This window comes from Balaenoptera physalus (assembly GCF_965194825.1).
Source record: "Balaenoptera physalus genome assembly, chromosome: 11".
Classification (NCBI taxonomy): domain Eukaryota; kingdom Metazoa; phylum Chordata; class Mammalia; order Artiodactyla; family Balaenopteridae; genus Balaenoptera; species Balaenoptera physalus.
The window spans coordinates 98,350,352-98,370,073 of NC_138896.1; the positions used below are offsets into that span (position 1 = coordinate 98,350,352).

The following is a 19,722-nucleotide window of genomic DNA, read 5'->3' on the forward strand; positions in this document are numbered from 1 at the left end:
TCCTACCACCATCTAGCAGATAACCTTGGGCAAGTCATTTCTGAGCATTAGTTTTTTCATATGTCAATGATAATAATAATAAGAAAAGCTACCATATACTGAGAACTTTATAATGCTAAACCTTTGAGTATGCCATCTGATTTGGCCTTTAAAGTAATTCTTTGAAGAAGGCACCGAGGCCAGAAGAATTCCTATAGTTTATATAAGATCACACAGAAAGTGGCCAAGCCTGGCCTTAAACTCAGGCGGGTCTGACTCCAAAACCCAAATTCATAGTAACAGCAGTATAACACCTCTCTTACGGACCTCAAAGGTGGATAGGGGGAGTAAATGGCAACCTGAATAGGAAAGCACTTCAAAAATTAAAGCACATTCATCATAGGGGATTTTAGTAAGCATAGGTTTCTAATAGTCTACGATAGAGGTATACAAATGTGAGGTAGCCTTGTATTTTCCCTTCAGAACTAGTGGCAACTTTCTCCAATCAGCCTTCATGGATTATCATCATTCTGATAACGCTTATTCAAAATCTCCTTGGCACTTATTTATTCCCAGGTTGTTTAAAAAGTGGACTCAAAGAGACAATGAATATCACCTGAAGGCAGGGGAATGGCTTGTGGCCTCTCTCCTCCACTTTAGCCTGTACTTGCTATGGGTGAGTTGGATGACGTAGATTAAATATAGGCCACTACCTACTAGTAGAATAATTTTAGACAAACCACCGTAACGTAAGTTCCAGTCTCCTAATGAAAAAATGACAACAATCATTCCCACTCCTTGGACTAAACTGAGGAACTAAAAGATCATAAACGTGAAGTTTCCAGCTGGCACCAGCCCTCAGTGACTGATGACAGTGAGCTGACACATCAATAAGGTCCTGAGTCTCAGCCACAAGTGTTCTCTGGCCTCTGAACCAAGTTTTGCCCTCATGTAGCACAAATCAGAAATGTTGGAGTATCGCTGTCCCTTGAGACAACCTTCTTTCAACCTATGGTGGTGGGTAGATATGAGCAGTTCTGAGGGATGTGCTACTCACTCTTAGAGGGTCCCATAAGGACTGAGCACTCATTGTTTGCAGTAGTAACTGACTCCTTCAGGCATCCTTTCCTGCCTTTCTTCCCTTCTGGGACTTACTTCCTACTCTTTCACTGTGCTAAACAGGACCACCTCCTAAACAAACTACTTGTGCCCAAATTTGCACATGCTTTTGGGATAACTCAAACTAAAAAAATATCCTAACTAAATTTTGTAAGTAACCAAGTGTGGTAGGTGGAATATAAGATGGACCCCAAGATTTCCCACCCCATGGAATACATGCCCTGAACAATCCCCAAGACTGAATATGATGGCTTTTACTTTCATGATTAGGTTATATTTTAGGACACAGTTGACCTTCACATAGGGCGATTGAAACCAAGTCCCCCTAAAACTGAGTTCCTCTGCCAAGTTTATGATTAACTTCTCTATCCAAAATTTTATTCCCTTTCTTGTCCAGAACCGGTTCCCCTCAAGATTGAGCAGTATCAAAGAAAAGGGGGGATTGAAACTGCATATAAGCCCCTGTGTCCCTGTTCTTTGAAGTAAGTCTTTTGCTTTAGTCTCCCAGGCCTCTGCTGAGTCTCAAAAGACTCAAGAGTTAATGATTAGGAAATGTAAAGATGTAGAAACAAAGAACAGCTGTTGAGCCAGGAAACAGGTAACAATTTAGACTGTAAACCAGCCACATAGCAGAGTCACTGAACTCCTAGTTTTGTGAAAGATATAGAAAAAGGTCCAGCACACATTCCTAAGTTGTTTTTAAAGGAAACAGACCACCACCAAGTGAAAACTGCTGACCACAAGCACATAGACCCCAGACCAGTTAAAACCTGAAAATTGGTGATGCTTGAAACTTCACCTTGATACCAACCAACCAGAGAATTGTGTATGAGCTGATCATGCAGCCTGAAGCCTCCTCCCTCACACTGCCTTTAAAAACCTTTCCCTGAAAGTCATTGAGAAGTTTGGGTCTTTTGATGAGCTGCCTGTTCTCCTTGCTTGCCACCCTGCAATAATGCTGTACCTTCCTGCACCACAACCTGGTGTCAGTAGATTGGCTTGACTGCATGGGACAGTGGATGCAAGTCCAGGTTCAATAATAGGATTACCCAGCAGCCCTGACCTAATCACATGAGACCAGCTGAGAGCTTTCTCTGGCTCGTTGCACAAGAGGAAGTCAGAGAGATTTGATGCAAGAAAATGATTTAGCACATGCACCTTTACTGTCTTGAAGATGGAGGGGGCCATGTGGCAAGGAACACAGGCTGCCTCTAGGAACTGAGAGCTGACAGCCAACAAGGAAGCAGGGTCCTCTGTCTTAGAACCACAAGGAATTGAATTCTCCCAAGAATTCATCTTTTCCAAGAATGAGCTGGGAAATAGGTATCTACCCAGAGCCTCCAAATGAGAACTCAGCCCAGCCAACATACTAATATCAGCCTTCCAATACCCTGAGCAGAGAACCCAGCTGAGCCCACCTGGACTTCTTACCTATAACACTGTGAATAAATATGGGTATTGTGTTAAGCTGCTAAATTTGTGATTATTTGTCACACAGCAATAGAAACTAATATACAAAGTGAAGAGATAAGTATGTAAATGTCTAATCTAGTGATACAATCAGGTGCTATTACTCAAGAAATATTCAAATCATATTTGATAAATAGTATGGTGTGTTTATCTACACTCTTTTCTAAAACACCTTAGTATTTCTTTAGTTTTATTTCCAAGTCACTACATTAAAAAAATTAATACGATATTACACGCAGGTCAAAATCGGACAATTAAATAATAAATCCTGATGAAGGATTTCAGAGAAATTAAACCATGAAAATGTCAATTTCAGGGAAAAAGTAACTCCTTTCTGTGGGGATGAGGATGGGAAGAATAGGTCCAATGGTGTAATGCCTCTTACGGTACCATCTTATAGTTCAGTTAGGCTCTGATGTCTACATGAAGAAGGCATGATGTCAGGCAGCAATTTTAAGCCTCTCAGTTTGCTCTGGATTTGCAACAATCACAGATTTGCAGAAGCACTGAGAACTGCACAGTTCACTTCATGTCAACTTTCTCTACTTTTAAGTGTCAAAGCTGACACCCCAGACTCACCAAAATGATGTATATCTTAATGAAATCAAAAGTGAAAAGATATCAGATATGCTTTCTCTTGCTACAAGTCCACAGGCTATCCAGCCATGATGCAGCCAGGAGCAATGCTGGACCCAAGGAGCATTAAGAGGTAGCAAATGCCAAAGATAACCACATAAACGAGGACGATGTGGAGCCACCAAATGAAAGTCAGTTAATGTGTGCTGAACTCATGCAAAGAAAGAGAGAAACACCAGACCATGTGAACTGATGGCAGCCCAGGAATCCATTTCACCCTGTTGGTTTTCATCATTCAAGTTTGGTGTTGGTTACAGCTTATGATTTCAGTCTTGGAAATTGTACTACTTTCAGAGAGGCCTAGATCACTCAACCATATTATGTCAGTGTGCAAGAGCACTTGGGAGGGAATCTAGTATTAAAGACCATTTTTTCTCTCTCCACTAATGTGACTGAGGCTCAGAGAGGGAAGGGACTTTTCTAGATGACAGGGCAAGCGAGTGACAGAGCCAGGCCTGACTCAGACTCTGTTCCATTTGCTAGGTAATGGCATTCCTTCTTCCCAATTTTCTCTGACTTTTAGGAGCACTGATGGGTCCACTCTTTTATCCACCCCACCCCACCCCATACAATTTATGTTGGTTCACAAGCTGGGGAGTTCCCTGGGTAAAATTTGAAATCTGAAACCCTACACAGAGGGCAGGGAGAAACTGAAGAAAGAGGCAGAGCACTCCAGATTGGTAGGGGGCAGGATTAAGAAGCAAGGAACTCGCATAAGAGGTTGGTCTTGCGCAGCCGTGAGACAATCAGATCTCTGCACCCACCCGCTGAAATCTTAAAAGTTTATATAGAGGCCTTAACTGGGTTCAGTCACGCATACCATCCAGATGATCTCAACAACACCTTACTCTTTCAAGGCTACTTCCTTGAAACAACTGCTACTATGGGAATAATAGGCAGGACATACATTCCAAGGACAGGGGAGGGGTAAGGAGCCTCCAGTTGCACAAGTCCAGCTGGCACGTCAACTAGCCATCACGTCCTCTCAATGATCTCCTCCAACAATCCATTGTACAAATAGCTGCTAGAGTAATGTTTTAAAATATGCATCATATCACGTCACTTCTCTGCTTTAGCCCTCTAATGGTTTCCCATCACATATGAAGTAAAATCCCAGGCTTTTTAAACCTCAAAGCTTCAAGGCTCTGCATTATCTGGCTCTGGCCAACCACTTTGACCGCTCCACCCTACTTTCCTTGCTCACAGCATTCACTCCACCTCACACTGGCCTTCTTTCTGCTCGTTAAACCCATTTACCCTGCTTCAACCTCAGGGCCTTTGCATTTGATGTTCTCTGCATGTTGAAGGTCTCCTAGAACTTCACAATATTGGTTCTTTCTTGTTTCTATCTCAACTCTAATGATACTTCCTCAGAGAAGACTGCCCTGACCACCCAGTCTAAATCAGGCCTACCCTCCCGCAGCCACTTTCTAATCCCAGGACCCTGGGACTTTTCACTATTTGAAATCATCATATTCATTTATGAATGTACAGGTTGTCTTCTCCCACTATGAGATCCCAAAACAGCAGGGATCTCATCTGTCGTATTCACAAGCATCTTATATCCACAGTATCTAAAATGGTATCGAGTACACAGAAAACACTAGGTAAACATTTCCTGGGTGGGTGAGTGAATGAATGAGGACCACAGCTGCCAAGTGCCACAACATATATGATAACCTCTATTAATCAGAATATTTAGCTAACCAAAATAGTGTAGCCCCTTCCTGGACATATGAGAAAACAGAATTTCTAATACACTGATCAGCATTACAGCTGCCTTAATGGAATCATTAAGTGCCCAACTGATCAGGCCTATATAGAAAGCAAGAAAAACACAAGTAATTTATGTCCACTGGAAATGGACCATACAGGATAGAGCTGGCTGTTAGAAACCCACTTACCCTTTCCTTTGAGTTCTGGAGACGAATTTGTTTATTTTCCCCCAACTGTGCTAAAACAGTGTCCTTCACTGTTTCCTTCTTGTGGGGAATTAACAAATTTGCAAAGGAGATAGGATCTCCCTCCCTGTGTTGTTCCTTTAGGGTAAAAGACAAAGCTTTTTTCCCTTCATGGAAACTCACAGAATCACTTCTCATAAAGCTCATAACTGTTTCACTGAGTGACACACACAGAAAAAATGCTCATGTCAAAATGTTTCCTACATAATGCCAAAGCCCCTTCATTCTAACAAATTGTGTTTTTTCTTAAATTAATATATCTAGGTATTATATTCCCAGCCAATATTATTATCATGTGTTTATGTGAAAGAAAATATGCAAACTACTAATATGTTTCCCAATTCCTGACAAGTTATACATTTAACATATGAAGGGAGGACTTAAGTTTTCTTCCAGCAAAAGCGTTTTAGATGTATCAACCCCATATCTGAGGACAATCACTAGTCAGAAACCAGCAGTTATTTTTGTTTCCTACTCACTTTTTGCCCTTGATAAGAACTCAACCCTTAAAAAAAAAAAGACCTCAACCCTTGGGAGCTGACAAATAAAGATAAATTACCAGTCTAGAGCATTCTAACTAACTAAGCCACTGTAGTCACTTAAATGAATCTCAAAACCCACATTTTGCTGTGTTAGCGAAAATTTCTCATTGTCTTCTACTATGTGACTAAGAATTACATAACACCAAGAAAAGGGTGTAAAAGCCAGGTTTATTATCATGCTGACTCTACCTTTGGACTTAATGATATTTCTTCACTGGAAAAGGGATTGCTTCATGCCTAGAAAAGTGTATGATGCAAGTCTTGTACTTTCTCTATCTTACAATCATAAAACTTCTCTTTTTCATATATAACAAAGCATATGACTTTCAGCTGATTCTAGACAATGTTATAGGGTATGATCAAATTAAAAGTCCTCTTATTTATTTTAAGGACTGATATTACTTAATACAGAAACACATTTCTAATTACAACAAGAATAGTAAAAGCTAATATTCACTGAGTTTTTCAATAAACTTTAGTATAATACTTCCTTTAATCTTCCCAGTAATCCCACAAGGTAGAAATTTTAATAGTATGATGATGAACACGCTAAAAACAAGGCATTCTAGAGACAGACTGCCTGAGTCTGTACCACAACACTGCCACTTGCTTGTGACAGGACCTTGGGCAAGTTATTTAATCCCTCCAGGGCTCAGTTTCTTAATCTGTAAATTGGGAATATTCGTAGTTACCTACCTCATAGGGTTTTGTGAGAAATCAATTATAAACTATATATAACAGGCTTACAGTAGTTAATCTCACTACAGAGAACATGATACTAGAGTTTCTCAAACTTTGGTCATTTTTATACCTTGTATAGGACTTGGGCTATATACCTGTGTACCAATTTAGTATTAAATAATTAATACTGCTATTTACTTAATATTGCCTTTGTGCAGTGCAATTCTGACACTTACTGCCTAGAGTTAGGTCAAAGTTCAAATGTGAAGGGAACAATTCTCCACAAGATTAACCTCACTTCAGACACCGGAACCAAGTTCCAGGACTCTCAGACCACCCACAAATTCAGGGGTTCCCACTCTCTCGTCAGGTTGGATAATTTCCTGGAATAACTCACAGAACTCAGGAGATTTCTATATTTATGATTATAGTTCCATTAAAAAGGATACAGTCAGGACTAGCCAAATGCAGAGACACATAGGGTGAGATCTGAGAGGGTCCCAAACACAAAATTCCCATGTTCTCAGGATGCATTACCCACCCAGCATGTTAATGTTGATCACCAACCAGGAAACTCAATCAGAGCTCAGTATTCTTCTTGCGGTTTCAGTACTTGATTACACTCAATCTCTAATCTCCCCAGAGGTAGGGTTGATATCCCTTGGCTCAAAGCCCCAACCCTTGAATCACATGGTGGGTGTTTCCAGCATGGCTGGCCTCTATCCTGAAATGATCTAGGGGTCCACCACGAGTTACCTTGCAGTATAAACTCAGGAAAAGCCCAATATGAAGAACAGAAACACTTCTATCACACTTGGCAATTCCAAGGATTAAGAGGTTACTTCCCAGGAACCAGGGACAAAGGCCAGTCAAATTATTTATACAACACTTTTAAATCAACTCACTTTTGACCTTAAATAAGTTTACTATTATTGTAAGCAATAAAATAAGGTAATCACAGGTTTGATATGCTAGACATACCTTTTCTAATACACATTAAGAAAGATGAGTGACTCAAAATTTAAAATGTTTATCTGCATATCATCCAAAATCAACTCAGGTCACCATATACTCATTCATTTTAAGAGTTAAGTTTGTTACATTATTTCCCCCCAAAGTCCACGTTCTTTTACTTTATGTGTCTTAGAAGTGTTTCATGTGAGTACAATCACATTGTGTGAGCTCCAAGGAACTGTCAGAGTCACACTGTCCCATCTGCTCGTTTTATAGATGAGGTAACTGAGGCCCAGCACAGGGAAGTGACACATTCAAGTCCACACAGCTAGAACTCCATCTCAGTCTTTTGGCGTCTTGGAATACATTGCAAATAATCTCTTGACAGCTACTATTTTGGATGTTGATATTTTATACCTGCATTTAAAATGGACTCTGATACTCTGATATATTTTGACTCCCTGTTCTTTCTTTTTTTTCCGACCCAGTAGTAAAATACTGCAATGTTCCTTTGCAAAATCTCTCACTGTCACGCTCCTCGTCTCTCCTCTTGCAATCACACGAGCCCAGACCTTCTTTACTTTGTTCTGGGATAGCGGAAGCAAATTCTGAGCTGGTCTCTCAGAATCCAGGGTCCCATCACTGTGTAGCACCCCTCTCTGTGTACTGATGTTCGTCACCAGTCCCTGGGGTCCCCGGATCTTTACTCTAGCTAGGGAGGCAGGACAGGTAGTGTTAAGACTCAGGCTGTGAAACTGATTTCAGACCCTGACTCCCATGGTCATTAGTTCTGTAACTTTGGGCAGGTGAATTTATCTTTCTGAGCCACAGTTTGCATATCTGCAAAAGGAGGATGAACTGCATAGATCCTTTTACTACTTTCAGCAAGCTCCTTGGTCAGTGTGGAATGGCTCAGAGGCGTGACTGTAAGGAAGGAGGTAAGGGAAAGGCTGACATGCTTCTTTTGGTGCTAAATGCTGATGGCATTGTAAGGAGTACGCAGTGTGTCACGTGCTGAGGATGGTGAGTCGGGCTGATCAGCTTTCTGAACCACGAAGCAAATTAAACCAGGCTTTGTAATCTGGCTTTGTGGTCACTAATAGCTGGTTTATTGCCATTCAGGCCCTGAGTGCAATTTCTTCTCTGGTATTTAACGGACATTTCCATGCTATATCCCTACCCCAGCCTGCAGGTATGGGAAAACACAGTTGCTATCCTTCCTATTCATCTATCTCAACTTGAACCTTAAGAAACTAAACACAGTGTGAGTCACTATGAAAATAAAACTGAAGAAAAACTAGGATAAAGCAATTATATTAAAAAAATGGACTCGATTTTAGGGACTTTCTTCAAGCCTGTTAACAACTCCACTCTGCACAATGTTGACTTGTCATTTGCCTAATGGGAATGATAAACTGAGGGCAGAGATGGGCATCTATTTGTAAAATTCAACATTGATTTCCCCCCTCCTTGAATATGTGCCCAGACACAATTGCGGCAAATGGTCTTATAAAAATTTTAAAATACATTAAATAGACTAATGAGCCTCCAATAAATGTGTATGTGAATAGCTTTTTTTCCTCAACACAGCTTTCTACCACGAAAACTAAATGCATTCCCGGAATACATTACAAGTAATCTCTTGACAGCTGCTATTTTGGATGCTTATATTTTATACCTGCATTTAAAATGGACTCTGATACTCTGATATATTTTGACTCCCTGTTCTTTCTTTTTTTTTTTTTCTCCACCCAGTAACAAAATCCTGCAATGTTCCTTTGCAAAATCTCTCACTGTCACGCTCCTCGTCTCTCCTCTTGCAACCACACGAGTCCAGACCTTCTTTACTTTGTTCTGGGATAACGGAAGCAAATTCTGAGCTGGTCTCTCAGAATCCAGGGTCCCATTACTGTGTAGCACCTCTCTCTGTGTACTGATGTTCGTCACCAGTCCCTGGGGTCCCCGGATCTTTACTCTAGCTAGGGAGGCAGGACAGGCAGTGTTAAGACTCAGGCTGTGAAACTGACTTCAGACCGTGACTCTCATGGTCATTAGTTCTGTAACTTTGGGAAGGTGAATTTATCTTTCTGAGCCACAGTTTTCATATCTGCAAAAGGAGGATGAATTGCATACCTCATAAGTTTATTATGAGAATTAAAAGAAATAATCCAGGTAAGGTACATAGCACAGTGTCTAGCATATTGTAAATGTACAATAAATGGTAGCTGTAAAAAGCTATGTTATCTATTGAACAAGCCTAGAGTTCCTTGATTGTACTGCAAAATCCTCCAAAAACTAAACCATTTCCCATGTTTTCCAAGTTTTTATTATTTGTTTCTTAAACAATATAACCAATGAATGATTCAGCCCAATCCTGAAAATCCTGAAGTTCTGAGCAATCTATCCCCCAGGAACTGTGCTCCTGTTGACAAGGTCAGGCAAGGCACCCCAATATACCTCTTTATTAATTTCCATTAAACCCCAGGCTGGAAAAACCTAATCATCAGGCTGAAGGAGTCACCACTTATCACTCCAGATGAAGCTGCCTGGCAACCATGTTGGTAGAAAAACAAACCTTATGAGTCTGCTGCTAGCCCTACCAAAGGGTAAGTGCCAAGATTACCAGAGGTCGGAATTTTTGCCCTGACTACTGAGACTTAAACCTTTATATTGTCCTGTTTTCATATTTCCGTATTTCGTATGCTAAGCCTATCTCCCCAGCTAAACTGTGAATTGCTTGAGGACAGAAAAAACCTCTCGTATACTTTTTTGTCACTTTCAGGGACAAAATTCACTTTGCAAATGACATAAAATAGTTGTTTTGTTCTCGTTCTGAAGTACAGAGCTTAGTCAAAGATATAGTAGACCAAACACTGATTCTCACTCTAGATTCCCATTCACTTCACCTGAAAATTTAAGTGAAAAGACAAGATTGTGTCTGATGAGGAAACTTTCAACTTCAAGAACAGGAACCTGGTTCAAACTGGCTGTAACCAAAAATGGGGACTTACTGTCTTGCTAATTAAAATTTTGATGATTATGCTACATTCAAGCAAGTCTAAGTCCCGATGCTCTTAATGATGTCATTGAGAACTTCTCTCTTTCCATCCTTTGTCTTTGATGTTCTTTCTGTTGCCTTCCTCTCAAGCAGCTCTACTTGCCTGGTGTCCTGATGACCTCCAGCAGCCCCCATCTTACCTTCTATCCTCCTAACGACTAGCAGGATACAAGTTCTCCTTCCCAGAACTGATGCCCACTGCTTTGACTAGATTCTGCAAAACTATTCATTGTATTTGGGGGAGGGTAGAGTCCTTGGTTGGTAGTCTCCTGAGGATTGGATGCAAATGAGAGAAGAATAGTTCCCTAAAAGGCAACCTACAGAATGGGAGAAAATATTTGCAAATGATGCAACCGACAAGGGATTAATCTCCAAATATACAAACAACTTGTACAGCTCAATATCAAAAAAAACAAACAACCCAATCAAAAAATGGGCAGAAGATCTAAATAGACATTTCTCCAAAGAAGACATATAGATAGCCAAAAGGCACATGAAAAAATGCTCAACGTCACTAATCATTAGAGAAATGCAAATCAAAACTACAATGAGATATCATCTCATACCAGTCAGAATGGCTATCATCAAAAAGTCTACAAATAATAGATGCTGGAGAGGGTGTGGAGAAAAGGGAAACCCTCTTGCCCTGTTGGTGGGAATGTAAATTGATACAGCCACTATGGAGAACAGTATGGAGGTTCCTTAAAAAACTAAAAATAGAACTACCATACGACCCAGCAATCCCACTACTGGGCGTATATATGGAGAAAACCATAATTCAAAATATACATGCACCCCAATGCTCATTGCAACACTATTTACAATAGCCAAGACATGGACACAACCCAAATGTCCACTGATGGATGGATAAAGAAGATGTGGTACATATATACAATGGAATATTACTCAGCCATAAAAAGGAACGAAATAATGCCATTTGCCACAACATTGATGGACCTGGCGATTATCATACTAAGTGAAATAAGTCAGACAGAGAAAGACAAATATCATATGATATCAATTATATATGAAATCTAAAAAAATGATACACATGAACTTATTTACAAAACAGAAATAGACTCACAGACATAGAAAACAAACTTATGGTTACCAAAGGGGAAAGGTGGGGAGGAGGGATAAATTAGGAATTGAGGAGTAACATATACGCACTACTATATATAAAAAATAAAATAGATAATCAACAAGGACTTACTGTATAGCACAGGGAACTATACTCAATATTTTGTAATAAGCTATATGAGAAAAGAATCTGTATGTATATGTGTGTGTGTGTGTAATTGAATCACTTTACTGTACACCTGAAACTAACATGACATTGTAAATCAACCATACTTCAATGAAAGAAAGAAAGAGAAAGAGAGAGAGAAAGGAAGAAAGGAAGGAAGGAAGGAAGGAAGGGAAGGAAGGAAGGAAGGAAGGAAGGAAGGAAGAAAGAAAGAAAGAAAGAAAGAAAAAGAAAGAAAGGAAAGAGAAAGAAAGAAAGAGAAAGAAAGAAAAAGAAAAAGAAAGGGAGGAAGGAAGGAAGGAAGGAAGGAAGGAAGGAAGGAAGGAAGAAAGAAAGAAAGAAAGAAAGAAAGAAAGAAAGAAAGAAAGAAAGAAAGAAAGAAAGAAAGAAAAAGGAGAACTGGGGCTGTTTCAGATAAAGGATAAATTGGCACTATATAGACAAAGGCAGAAGATGTCTATTAGACCAACTAAGTCTCTCTAAACCCTGACTTTTGATATGCAGCTACATTTGGAGCCTTTTAGCAGCTTAAAGAGCCAGTCTATTCCAGGGAAGAGTCCTTTAGGCACATTCCGCTCTGCAGTTAGACTCTGGTTTACACTATCCATCCATTGGGTAAGTTGATCCTCTGTAAGTTACACATCTTCCCTGTTCGTCTCATAGTATTCTTGTGTGGGTTCTCAGGTCTGTGAGGAACTGATCTGTTAAAACTGGATTTCACAGGATGCTGGCACTGGCTGGTCTGAAGTCAAGTGGAAGAGGATAATAAATACCTCATTTTAGTTTGAGTTCTACTACAGTAAAGCCAAATGATCCCTCTCTTGATATCACAAGGCCACTTGTGTTTCATCCTGTATGTTTCAGTCAGTCCATCACCAATTAATATGTATTAATTGCCTATATATGCCAGGCACCAGACTAGGCGCAAGTGCCATGGCGTTGGCATTCAAAGTCCTTTTTTTGGGACAGTTTACGGTTCAGTGAGTAGCTGATGTGCTGGTATGTGATAAGCACAGTTATGATGGGGTTACAAAATATTAAGGAGTATAAAGAAGAAAAAGAGGTGAGGTCAGCAAAGCCATCCTAAAAAGATAGGATCTGGAGTGTTGGGGACTAAGACAGAGCTTGCTGGAAGAGAGATGAAGGAGTGGCAATCCAGGGTGAGGGGAAGGTAATGTGAAGGCATGGAGGTGGAAAACAGGAGTTTTTTAAGATCTGCAAGTGGTTACTCTGATGTGGCGGGGTTGGGAGAAGAGAGGTGGTTTGGAGGTGACGGTGGGAAAAGAGAAGTGGTGTGAGATGAAGCCAGAGAGGTGGATGTAGGAGATGAGGAGATGGGCCGCTTAGGTTGCTTTTTAAGGAAAGACTTGCTCTTCAGCGGCAGGAGGGCAGTCTGCAGCCGGCCTCCAGCTGTCAGCACTCCAGGGTCAGCCTCAGCTGCAGAGAGTGCTTTGTCTGAGGTTTTATTCCGGAGGCAGCCTGCAGGGTCTAAAGGCCCAGTCACTCCAGCCCGACAGGAGATACTCTGATTGGCAGGACTCCTCCAGACACCCCTCCTGATAGGTAGGCTGGCTGAAGATCTGTCGAGGCCTGCACTGACCTTTCACTTCTTTTGTTAAATACTGCTCCCCTTCCTTTTTTTTCACTGACATTGCTCTCCACTAAAGATCTTGAGCCCCAAATTCCATCTGACGTCTGCTTCCTGGAGAATCCAGCCTTAGAGGCCAGTGTGGATCAAACCACAAGAGGCTTTGTATATGAAGCTAAGGCTGGTCCCTGTGCTTAAGAGTTTCAAAAGGGGAACCAATGTATGAACTGTCCTCTGATAAACTCTCAATATCTCTCAAGTCTGAAATAAATATCCTGGGAAAACAAAGTAAGGAAAATAAACACCTCTATTGTATTCATTCAATAGGCATTTATTGAATGCCTATTCAGTGTCAGATACTATCTGAGACATTAGAGACACAAAGAGTGAGACATGACACAGGGCCCACTTGGAAGGCTTCTTGGAGACAGCCCCTGAGATGACCCAGGCTGGTTACAAAGGACACATGAGCCAAACAGACAATGTGAAAATGAAGATCCAAATCACACAATTATAGAATGGGCTCTGTATTTGTTTCCTAGGGCCGCCGTAACAAAGTACCAGGCACTGAGTAGCTTTAAACAACAGAAAGTTCCTCTTTCACGATTCTGGAGGCTAGAAGTGCAAAATCAAGCTGTCAACAGCCTCCTCTGAAGGCCCCAGGAAAGCATCTGTCCTCGCTTCTGCCTAGCTCCCGATGCTGCTGGCAGTCCTCGGCGTTTTTAACTATGCCTCCATCATCACGTGCTATTCTCCCTGTGTGTTGGGCTGTGTCTCTGTTTTCTATTCTTATGAGGATACCAGTCATATTGGAATAGGACCCACCCTAAAGGAGTATGACCTCATCTTAACATGATTACATCTGCCAAGGCTCTATTTCCAAATCAGATCACATTCTGAGGTCCTGGGGGTTAGACTTTTTGGTGCACACAATTCAACCCACAATAGGCTTCAACAAGAATGTCACTGGCCTAGGCAGGCAATAAGTGCAATGAGGAGAAGCAACGCTGTTAGAGTCAGAGAGTCTAATATTGGAATGATGGTTTTCCACTTACTACATGACACTGAACAAGTTACTTTTCCCCTCGAAGTCTTATCCTATGTAAAAAATAGGAACAATATCAGTGTGTGCTCATCAAGATTTCTGTCTCTCCTCTTCTTTCGGGCATACTACCCCTTGATGTTATATATGGTCATTTGACTTTGGCTAATTCAAGCAGAAGTGGCGCGTGTCACTCTGGTGTAGAAGTACTGAAGAGTCAGCACTCCATTCTCCTGGCTCTCTCCCCTGCCATGGCTGGTTCTAAAGATTTGTGTTGAGGTGACAGCACCATCCTCCATCAACCTATCTTCCTGAATAACAGTGATTAGCAAACATTCTTATCTATCTGCATTGGAAACATATTGTGAACAAGAAAGAAATCTTTGTTCCATTAAGACATTGAGATTTTGGTGTTATTTGCTACTACAGTATAACCTACCCTATTCTGAAAGATACATAGTGTTGACCTCAAGGGATTGTTGAGAGGTTTAAATGAGATGAAGCTCATAAAGTGTTCACTCTGGGGCCTGACACATCGGAAGCCTCAATAGTACTGTTTTCATTCTGCCTAAAGGAGCAGATATGTTGCAGCATTTACACAGCAAAAATTTTGTGAGCTTCATTCTCATTCTATTGTACTGGGGAAAAAAACGAACTCTTGTATTTAACAGCTGATGTATTTCATCCACATTGGTAACATTTGTTTAATGCTTACTATGTGCCAAGTACTAGTCTAACAGCTTTACATGCATTAACTCATTTAATCCTTACAACTATCATGGGAGGTAGGTAATAGGACTATCCTTTTTCACAGGTAAGGAAATTAAAGCACAGGTTAAATAAATTGTCCAAAGTCATAACGTCAGGAGATGATAGATCAGTACTTGAACTCATGCAACCCAGCCCCAGCCTGAGCCCTGTGCTAGACTCACATTCTTACACAAACAAGGACAAAAAACAGAGCGTGTTTGAGAACTTTCCAGGACTATCTTGGAAGGGAAAGCAGAAGTAGAGGAAGAAACATCTTGCTCTCAAGATGCTCCAGGGTCAAATTACCCATTATCCCAGGAGAGTAACAAAATGCTTTCAGGTCTCATCTGCTAACTTGGGCAAGATGGATAAAAAATATTTGCGACCTAGAGACATCGTTTTGCAGTGCCATCATCAATAGACCAACACATCTGGTCTTAGCTAGACACTTAAAAACAAACAGGGCACACTGCCTTGAGGTTGAGCACACACAGGAGTGACAGATGCTGCCCACAAACGCCCTTCCTCTCCAAGGCTGCCAGAGAGACGGAGGGATTAAGAATTCCTCTGGAACCCAGAGTGATGGATTTATAACAGTCCCCTTGAACTGATTTCACCTGAGTTTATGTGGGTTTGGCCCTTATCCCTGCTCTCCATGAAAAGCCCTAGTGTGGCAGGTAATGAAAGCACCAAGCCTTTTCTAGAGCCAAGTTTTATTTGCTGAAAATACTCTAGGATCTTGGAGTCAGAAGACCAGATGTGCATTTTATGTGCTATGGCTTTCCCAAGAGAAACATTTAGAATGACCCATCTACATTAGTTTCTTAGTACTTTGCCATAACAAAGTACCACAGACTGGTGGTTTAAACAACTGAAATTTATTTTCCCACAATTTGGGAGACCAGAAAGTTGAAATCAAAGTTTCAACAGGGTTGGTTTCTTCTGAGGGTTCTCGTCTTGCCTAGCAGGTAGTGGCAAGAAACTGCATCTTCACATGGTTTTCCCTCTGTACCTGTATCCTAATGTCTTCTTATAAGGACACCAGTCATACTGGATTGGGGCAGCTCTAATGACCTCATTTTAACTTGATTACCTCTTCAAATGCCTTATCTCAAATATAGTCACATCCTGAAGTACTAGGGGTTAGGTCTTCATCATATGACTTTTGGTGGGGGGAGGACACAACTCGGGCCATAACACATCCAGTACAGAAATTATAGCTCTCTAGCAAAAATAAAAATTTCCACCACTTCTTAGGTAAGGGAAGTGGTTCTGGAATATTCTGGATGGAAGGTTATTCTTCAAATTTAGCAGATTTTTTTTTAAGCTTGTTTTATTCAATTACCTATTCTTTCATATCCAGTGCAAAAAAAAAGTGTAAATTAGTGGAAAGGCTAAGACCCTTCATGAAGATGCTTTTGTGGTCAGAACTGAATATAAACCCATCTTATAGTCAACAACACCTCATTTTTCTGCAGAGCTCTTCACAGTTCAATTACTTTCATATGAATTGTCTATTTCTATCTTCACACCATGTTAGAGATTAGGATACAAAGATTCCCAGAGAGATGAGGTAACTTATTTCACATCACATGGCGAAACAGGTAAGAATACTAGTCTCTGGAATCCTAGTAGGACTCAATAACTCAATAAGTACTAACACTCATTTTTCTGAGAACTGGTTTTCAGATGGAGAAATTTTTTTAATGGCCAGGACAGTTGGAAGCTTACAGCTACAATGGCAGATGAATAATGTCTCCAAATAACAGAAATTATTTCATATATGAACATTTTTGCAGAAAGAATTATATTGGCATTCTAGGCCAAGATTTCTCAAGCTCAGCACTATTGACATTTACGGCTGGATAATTCTTTTCTGTTGGGAACTGTCCTGTGCATTGTAGAATGTTTATCAGAATCCTTGGCTTCTACCTACTAGATGTTAATAGGACACTGCCCTCTCCCCTCTAGTTGTGACAACCCCCAACATCCAGGTATTGCTAAATGACCCCTCACACCCAAAACCACAGCTGATTAGGAATCACTATTCTAAGTCAAAAGAGGAAAGGCCTGCAAGTCTTTAAAAAGTACATATTATTAGTGTATACTCTCATAAACCAACCTAACCAGCATATTTATATCTCAACTTAGGTACAGTATTCTACTCATTCTTCTCTGTCTAATAACCACCAAATGGAGCAAGTGGCTTCATAATCAAACACTTAACATCTACATGCCCAGTTGCCTCCCTTATAAAATGAGAAATAATGGCCTTTTGGATCTGTTAATTTATTGAGTGCCTACCACTCTTGAATTTGTGACACTAAATTTGACTCATTAACACAAGATAATTTGAATTTTTTATTGAAAATTACTTAGCAGTGGGGCTTATATCAGCTAAGTCATTGCAAAGCACCGAGCAGATCTCCCTGTGCTATGCCACTGCTTCCCATCAGTCAACTATTTTACATTCGGTAGTGTATATATGTCGATGCTACTCTCTCTTCGCCCAGCTTCACCCTCCAACCCCATGTCCTTAAGTCCATTCTCTATGTCCAGCTCTTTATTCCTGCCCTGCGACTAGGTTCATCAGAACCTTTTTTTTTTTTTTTTTAGATTCCATATATATGCGTTAGCATACAGTGTTTGTTTTTCTCTTTCTGACTTACTTCACTCTGTATGACAGACTCTAGGTCCATCCATCTCACTACAAATAACTCAACTTCGTTTCTTTTTATGGCTGAGTAATATTCCATTATATATATGTGCCACATCTTCTTTAACCATTCATCTGTTGACAGATACTTAGGTTGTTTCCATGCCCTAGCTATTGTAAATAGTGTTGCAATGAACATTGTGGTACACGTCTCTTTTTGAATTATGATTTTCTCAGGGTATATGCCCAGTAGTGGGATTGCTGGATCATATGGTAATTCTATTTTTAGTTTTTTAAGGAACCTGCATACTGTTTTCCATAGTGGTTGTATCAATTTACATTCCCACCAACAGTGTAGGAGGGTTCCTTTTTCACCTCACCCTTTCCAGCATTTATTGTTTCTAGCTTTTTTGATAATGGCCATTCTGACCAGTGTGAGGTGATACCTCACTGCAGTTTTGATTTGCATTTCTCTAATAACTAGTGATGCTGAGCATCTTTTCATGTGCCTCTTGGCCATCTGTATGTCTTCCTTGGTGAAATGTCTATTTAGGTCTTCCGCCCATTTTTTTAACTGGATTGTTTGTTTTTTTGATATTGAGCTCCATGAGCTGTTTGTATATTTTAGAGATTAATCCTTTGTCTGTTGTTTCATTTGCAAATATTTTCTCCCATTCTGAGGGTTGTCTTTTTGTCTTGTTTATGGTTTCCTTTGCTGTGCAAAAGTTTTAAGTTTAATTAAGTCCCATTTGTTTATTTTTGTTTTTATTTCTGTTACTCTAGGAGGTGGGTCCAAAAAGATCTTGTTGTGGTTTATGTCAAAGAGTGTTTTTCCTATGTTTTCCTCTAAAAGTTTTATAGTGTCTGGTCTTACATTTAAGTCTTTAATACATTTGGAGGATGGAAGGGAGGCTCAAAAGGGAGGGGATGTGGGGATATGTGTACGCATATGGCTGATTAGCTTTGTTGTGCAACAGAAACTAACATAGTATTGTGAAGAAATTATACTCTAATAAAGATCTATTAAAAAAATTAAAAAAATAAGTGTGGCACCAATTTCTTAACCCTAAGTATCATAGTGTGTTTATCTCAGGAAATAAGTTCTGTTGTAAAACAATTCACCATTTAAAAAAAATCAGCAACTGAGAATATTTTTAAAAGAAGAGAAAGGCAAAGCTATAGAGGAAAGGGAGAATAATTTGCCCTTGCAAGAATGACTTACACTATGTACGGGACAACATCAAGTGGACTAACATTCATATTATAGGGGTCCCAGGAAGAGAAGAGAGAGAGAAAGGGCTAAAAAAATTTATCTGAATGAATAATGGCTGAAAACGTTCCTAACCTTGGGAAGAAAACAGACATCCAGATCCAGAAAGCCCAGAGAGTCTCAAAGAGGCCCAGATCAAGATACATTATAATTAAAAGTTCAAAGGTAAAGATATAGATAGAATACAAAAAGCAGCAACAGAAAAACAACTTGTTACATACAAGGGCACTCCCATGAAACTATCAGCAGATTTTTTTAGCAGAAAATTTGCAGGGCAGAAGTGAGTGTCCTGATACATTCGAAGTAATGAAAGAGAAAAAAATTCCAACCCAGAAAACTATACCTTACAAAGTTATCATTCAGAATAGAAGGAGGGATAAAGATTTTTCCAGACAAGAAAAAGATAAAGAAGTTCATTACCACTAAACCAGACTTATAAGACACATTAAGGGTGCTAAGTATGAACAAGTGAACATATGAAAATATAAATCTCACTGGTAAAGGTAAATATATGGGAAAGGTAGTGGATTAATTACTTAAAAAGGTAATATAAAGAAAAAACAAAATAGTAAAAATAATTATAATTACAATAATTAATTAAGGGGTACACAAGATAAAAAGATGTAAAATGTGACATCAGAAACATAAAACATGAGGGGGAGCAAAAATATACAGCTTTAGATTGCATTCAAATTTAACTTGCATTCAACTTAAAAGAGAATGCGGACGGGAGCATTAAAACACAGCAAAACTCAACAAGCTACTTCCTG

At 39.9% G+C, this 19,722-nt stretch overlaps 1 long non-coding RNA gene across 1 annotated transcript in view; it reads right to left on the reverse strand.

The window, feature by feature from the left end:
* LOC309637551 overlaps positions 1–19,722 on the reverse strand; it is an 864,945-nt gene that overhangs the window by 292,430 nt on the left and 552,793 nt on the right. The window lies entirely within an intron of this gene.